This window comes from Triticum dicoccoides, chromosome 2B, assembly GCF_002162155.2.
Source record: "Triticum dicoccoides isolate Atlit2015 ecotype Zavitan chromosome 2B, WEW_v2.0, whole genome shotgun sequence".
Lineage (NCBI taxonomy): Eukaryota > Viridiplantae > Streptophyta > Magnoliopsida > Poales > Poaceae > Triticum > Triticum dicoccoides.
In genome coordinates, this window is record NC_041383.1 from 500,913,524 (window position 1) to 500,920,592 (window position 7,069).

Sequence of the window (7,069 nt, forward strand, 5' to 3'; positions counted from 1 at the left end):
CGTGCCTCACCGCGGCTTCCTCCCGGCTCCTCGTCCGCGGCCTCGACGGCGCCCTCCTCTTCCCTACCTCGAGGGCACGGAGATGCTGACGGAGAAGCCCGGCTGGGTTCGCCATGACGGCCTGCAGATCTTCTCCATCAACATCCAGCCGAGCGGCCTCCGCTTCGCCACGGGAGGTGGTGACCAGAAGGTTGATTTCCCCCCTCTTGCTAATTTTTCTCGCTTGATTTGAGCTCTGTAGACCGGGAATTCGGCTTGGGTGTGCCAAGCTCGTTCTCTGCATTAGCCTGCGAGGTTCGGTGTTGTTGTTTCCGGCTCAGGGGAGTAGTGCCAGGCTCAGTTCTTTCCAGCCATGAATTTTGGCGTTGAGGCCAAGTGTGGATGGAAATAGTACAAATCAGTGTGTAGTAGCGCTTGCTCATTCTGTATATTGTTCCGTGCATAAGCGTGTGAGGTTCAGTGTTGTAGCGGTAATCGTTGCTCATTTTACATGGCGTTCTCTGCATAAGCTTGTGAGGTTCAGTGTTGTCGTTTCCGGCTTACAAGAATCTGTGTGGTTGTGTGTCTCAATTGGTGCTGCTTCTCATTGTTGTCCTCGACTGAAGTTAGTTTTTGCTGTAGTACTAGGAACCTGTTATTTGGTGGCACTCTTTGGTCAAGCTTGAAATTTTTTGGGGCTCAAGCCTACCGTTCTTATGATGGTAACTGGGCCATTTTTCTTACTAATGGAAGGTAATTAATAGAAAGTTATGGTTCATGATTTATTTACTGAAATAGTTGACTGACAGTTAAATTTTTTGGTAGGATGTTTGTTTGACGATGCAGATATATTGGTTGGATTCTGCAGTGTTGATGTTGTTAACTTCTTGTTGTGTCAGAGTAGGAGGCAGAGAGGGAGATGGGGTGGTAAGAAGAGAGGGTGAGGAAGGAGGAAGAGGAGATCCTCCCGGCACTCATGGTGGTCACCCAGATTCCAGCGGGGATGGCAGTCCAACATGCTCTGTGTTGTTCTAAAGGTGAGATGCCACCACCATGTTTTAGTAGCTCACATCTATCTGTACTCATTTGACTGAACTTGTGTTAAAACAAGAATACTGATAACCTGGCCATCTTTATAATAAGAATAGGGTTGATGTATCTGCAGAATATATGAAGAATATTGCATGTGCAGAATACATATATGTTACTGCATCTGCATTGAGACAGAACACTTTTGACACATTTGTAAAGCATCTACATTGATAACCTGGCCATCACAGAATACCTAAATTTGACGAATATATTATATGCCTTCAGTACCAGCTTAGGGGAAGTACAGTATCGAATCTCTTGCTCCTGGGTGCTGCTAGATCCTGTGTTACTAAATGTTCTTTTCCATTTAAGGTAATAAAATATCCACCTGCATTCATGTTAGTGTTAGCATTGCTGAAAGAAAGAAAAAGGCCCGCTTGATTCTAGCAGCCCTGGTTAATATGGCCAAACTGATGTGGGAAAGGGTGCCTGATCCTTTTATGTTACAAAATTATAGACTTATTCAGTGGTAACACGCAAGTGGTGGCTGGCCCTTTTCTATGTTGTTAGCTTTAGAAAATTGTAGAAGCTACCTTAGGCACATGTACCTTTCATAGGAGGAATTGTGCCCTTGCAATTGTTATATATCATTGCCTTTTAGTCCCGTTCCCAAAAAGTATGCATTGATGCTAGGTCCTTTTCTACAATATTATATCTACATGATTATGTAATCTCTCGTATTGCTATATTTTTTGCAGGGGAACCATGCCCATGCGACGGTACCGAACAAAGTTGTGCACGTGGTCATGGACACTCTACGCGAAAGAAATTTGTATAAATATACAATGCTCTTTTTGAAGACTCCTGGGATGATATTGGAAGGAACTCGAGCGGAAGGCCGCCGGACATGGAAGAAATGAGCCCAAGCCCAATGTAACTTTTCTCTCTCTGAAGCAATGCCTATTTATTGCTTTTGTGTTGGTACTTTCAGTTCTTTGAGATTCTTATTTGTGCAAAAACATCGGTGATGTGGCAGAGAAGGTGAATTGTAGCAGCAATGTGAAAGTATGTACATAACAATTTGCCTAACAAATGAGAATGTCTAGGAACTGAAAAGAGTTCTAACATTTTGCTTTATGTCCATTGCACTACATACGAGAATAAAGATGCATTTGGTTACAAATACTCTATTGATTACTATGTGTAAAAGTAATTGTTAGTTATACTAAAAATATGAGATAATTTATTCGTTATCTACTCACCCATGGTAGTGTAGGTTCGTGTTCTTGGATTTTATTTCATTGTTTTTCTTTTTACCTTTTGGTGAGCCGGTGAGCTAATTTGCTATTTTCCTCTTGGTCTATTGCAGCAATTGGATGCTTCAGTGGATTTGAATGGGGTTCATTGTAGGCGAGTGCTTGAATTGTGGCCTCACATGCATCATTAGCTTCCCTTATCCCACACAAGTATTCTTCGTGAGAACTATGCTTAGATAGCTGAATGTATTATTGTGAACTACTGAACCTTTGCACTTTTGTTGTAACATACTGAACATTTGCACCATTGCTTTTCATTGTATAAATGTATGAAATAAAAAAAATGTCTCATACCAGGTTGGATATTGCGGGGGCGGGTGGGGTGCGGCAAAGATTAATATGCATAAAGTGTGAGGTGTACAGAAACCTGCACCTTATACTCCTGTCTTGCTTTTGCTAACTATATGAAATAGACTGAACCTGAACCTGACTACAATTGAATGTCTAAGCTGAATTGTTGCATCCGTAGACATGGAATTATGGATCAATTTTAGCTCTCAAGAACTGCATACTTATGGTCCTATGCAATCCCAATTTATTCAGGCAAGCATCCCAAAAGTTCACTAATGAACAAAGCAACATCACACAGAATCTAAGTTTTAGGCCAGGTTACTGTAATGTATTTTTAAAGATGTACATTAGAGAAATTGTTCAGCCAACAATCCAATTAAATTTGTGTGCAGCTATATATATATTTACTAATCAATCTTTTCCCTTCTCTCTTCTAATTTTAACATTGCACAATGATTTACTTCTTGTTTGTAGCTTACACTGAAATCTAAGCTTGTGTGCATGTATGTATTATGAACCAGCCCTGTCCATTGCCTTACTGGATACATAAGTCTCTCCATTGCTGTTGTCGGATGGGTTTATGTTTGCTGTTGTCGGATGGGTTTATATTTGCTATTATTTTCTGTCTTGGTTAGGAACCATGTGCTATAATGCACCAATGCTGCTTTCGGATGACGACGACAATGCCAAACGCACCATCACCTGAGGTAGCTCATGTCTATATCTCATTTACTTATCATGATATGTACTTGGAAGTTATTCATATTGGTTTCTTAGGATCGCCTTCAAGAGCATGCTGAAGAATCACCACACTCCATGAGACATCCATATCAAACTGAAACTCAATTTCCTTGCATTAGCCAAAGAATGCCATCACATATTCTTTTATGTTGTTTTGGAACTATTTCAGTATGGTTGAGTTCTTTTTTGTAAGTGTACTCTTTATGTTGGTGACTTATTTTTTTAATTGATTGTTCTTTTACAAAATTGAGCAAAAAGAAAAGAACAAAGAAAAATTGTTTAGCTAGATAGGCAAAGCCGCTGGTGTTTACTTGTTTGCTGTAGACCCTTGATGGGCCATGCTTTTCTCTGCTTTTTGCGTTCCTGGACTGTAAGAAATCTTGTGGATGTTTGCTATATATGTTTTACTCAAATGTGTTACTTGTCTCTTCTTTCAGATGATTGGTGGGCAGAATTAAAGAGGGATTACCAAGTAAGGAAATACACCTGAGCAAGCAGTTAGACCCAAGGTACAAATGTAAATCGCTCAACCATTTTGATATTTAGTCTCTCAAGAGTTCTTTTCTTAGTATATTATTCTTCAAGATCCACTTTCATTTTACTCAGTCATGCCCAAATGCCTTTTCTATAAATCATTCTAAAAGATCCATTTGTGACTTACTACCCCCCTCTGCCCATATTTTTATCTATGGATGCTGCTCTCTCTCTTTCTGTGTGTGTGTGTGTGTGTGTGTTATAGCCATGTTTAGTGCTTCCGTTTAGTCCAAAGGGAGTAGCTCAATTGTGTCCTGCATAAATTAGATCTTTTCGAAAACATTTTAACCAGGATCCAGCTTTCTATACATTGATAACTAGAGCATAAGTGCACTCGCTCAATTCTGAAATTGTTCATATTTATGGCTTCGGTATAGTATACATAGTAATCATGACTAGATCGTAGAAGTTAGAGATGTACAAATGATTGATTGGAAATATATATTTGTATTTGCAACAACACACTAGATCACGCCAGGTAAATATTTTTGTAGAATATAAGTCAGGTTTAGAACTTTTGATGACGACAGCTGAAAAACCAAAGTAAATCCATGATATATAGTCAGTATAATATATATTTAGATATTCATAGATATTCATGGCATTGCATAAGCATAGTTCAGTTTCCCTGGGAGCACTAGCTGCTGGCTTTTACATGTATTTCTTGATTCTAATAAGATGCAGCTAATCTTAGAAAATATAGTAAGCACCTATCATGAAATTTAAAACTGGCATGATGTGGCTCTCCGTTGATAACTATGATGCTTGCATAGCTGGTTGATTTATTTGATTATAATCAAACTAAACCATCATAGTATTAAGATTGTGATTATTCAGATAAAAAATGATCAAAGAAATACATGTACCAAAGTCACATCTGTTGAGATAATGATTAGGCATACAATTGCTTCTTCAAATTATTGCAATATTGTAGTTCTCTGTAGTCTAATAAATTATGTACTGTGGTCCTCCGCCTCACCGCTTAACGGGATGGACTGGGCAACGTACGCCAAGGCGAGACCTGCCTCTCCTCTTAAGTTGATTGGTTTCTCTTTCTGCATTCCTTTTCTATGGTCTCATTTGGCATTTCTCCTTCATGATTATTATGTTGTCCCTTTTGGGTTATCAGATGCTTTACCTCGGCAGCATGATGAGATTCCTTGCTTTCTCCATGTGAATTTTCCAAAAAGCTTATCTATTTAAGGAACCATTTTTTCTCATTGATGTTGCATCAACTAATGCTTATAGTACCTAATAGAACTAAAAGTCGGTTACCCGGTCAACACACCTTATAAAAAAATATGAATGGGCAAGATGTGGCCATCTAGAGTAGAATTTGGTTCATTGATTAATGTAGAAAGACAGGGGTCAAAGTGATCTTTTTCCAAGGTAATCACCACTGTTTTGTTTTAGGCTTATGTGCCTGATGTTTTTTAGGATCTCTGTCAATAAGGGGATATATCAAGGTAGTGTGTTGTGTTCTAATTATAAATGAAGAGAAAGTTAAGAACTTCATAGATACAATGTAATCATGGCTAGAGCGTAGAGGTTAGAGATGTACAAATAATTGATTAAAAATATATATTTGTATTTGTAACAACACACTGGATCACGTCAGGTAAATATTTTCGTAGAATATAGGTATGATTTAGAACTTTGACCATGTCCATCATATATATTCAATATTCATGGCGCTGCACAAGCATAATTCAGTTCCCTTGGGAGCACTAGCTGCTGGCGTATAGATGTATTTCTTGATTCTAACAAGATGCATGGCAATCTTAGAAAATATAGTAAGCACCTATCATGAAATTTAGAACTGGTGTGATGTGGCTCTATTGATAACTATCATGCTTACATAGCTGGTTGATTTCTTTGATTATAATCAATATGAACCATCATAATTCAAGATCGTGATTATTCAAATGATATGATCAAAGTCACATCAAGACACTTTACATGTACCAAAGTCACATCTGTTGAGACCATGATCAAGCATACAATTGCTCCTTCAAATTATTGGGATATTGTAGTGCTCTTTAGTTTAATAAATTATGTATTGTGGTGCTCCACCTCCTTTTCTCTTCTTGCCAGTTCATATACTCTGCATGGGAAGTTGCCTACTTGGTATGAGCTTCAGTAGCATCGGCATCCGCTACACCTTCCTATGTTCTTTTGTTAATAGTTTGTCCATAATTATAACAACGAAATGCATGAATGTATATAGCTTTGCACCAAGACACTTTACTTTATCTATGATCTGTCATTTTTGTGAGTCGCAGATGATTTTGGCATTGATATTCTCATGCAAGCCATCCTATCTTTGCAAGCCTAAAGATAGAATACACTCAGGGCACCGCATGTTTAAGTTGTCACTCCTATGTTTATAAGTTTATAGGAAGCAAACATTTTCATTATCTTTGGCACTTATATTTTCATTATATTAACTTGTGCAGCGGAGTTTTAAAATCAAAACGGGGCAATTCTCTACTGTGACAAAGTGAAGAGAAAACTGATGCATCAAATTAATACAGAAATTCAGTTCATATGAAGCAGAAGAAAGGCATACAGTACCTTACATTGACAGTGATTGTTAGCCCATTGTGGTACTTCAAATCTGATAAAGAATATATTTCATGACCGAGACATGACATTTGGAGAATCTCAGTTCTAATATCTACATGAATCAACTTTTATTTTGTCATGCTACTGAATGTTCTGATATGGGACTATCTATTCTGTGTATCTCTTATAAGTAATAATGAAATGATCTATATATAAAGTTTTCCTATTTTGATTATATTATGTTTTCGATGATGCATGGTTCTTGAATTTGGAGATTAACATTTAGGCTTTTGATATTTTCAACCTTTTTGCTTTGTACTGAACTTGATGCAAACCAGTTTGTCTTATCTGGCACTGCCACTCAGTATTTTTGGAACAAATTTTGTCATGTGCTTGCAAATTAATTACCCTATTGACTTAGTATTCTCAGTTTACCATGTTTTTGGTATATCTCTACTGTTTGTGATCTATAGTAAACTCATTAGTCCTGAAAGAGTGCTGTAATTTTCTTTGGATGTACAAGATTTATACATGCCGGGTCACGACGCTTGGACGGGCAATGGGCGCCAAGGCGTGTTTCCGATCTAGTTTCACAATATGTCGGGACAAAA

The 7,069-nt window shown here is 38.0% G+C and overlaps 1 long non-coding RNA gene across 6 annotated transcripts; it reads left to right on the forward strand.

Annotated features, from left to right (window-relative positions):
- Positions 1-6: 6 nt before the first annotated feature.
- LOC119364475 lies at positions 7-6,693 on the forward strand. Of its 6 annotated transcripts, none has more exons than XR_005174948.1 (8): positions 7-190; positions 622-732; positions 879-1,016; positions 1,770-1,944; positions 2,381-2,682; positions 3,254-3,325; positions 3,797-3,868; positions 6,350-6,693. It is a non-coding gene; the product is annotated as an uncharacterized LOC119364475 (long non-coding RNA). The 6 variants fall into 6 exon arrangements; XR_005174949.1 differs by having other exon boundaries at positions 884-1,016; XR_005174945.1 differs by lacking the exon at positions 622-732.
- Positions 6,694-7,069: the final 376 nt, after the last annotated feature.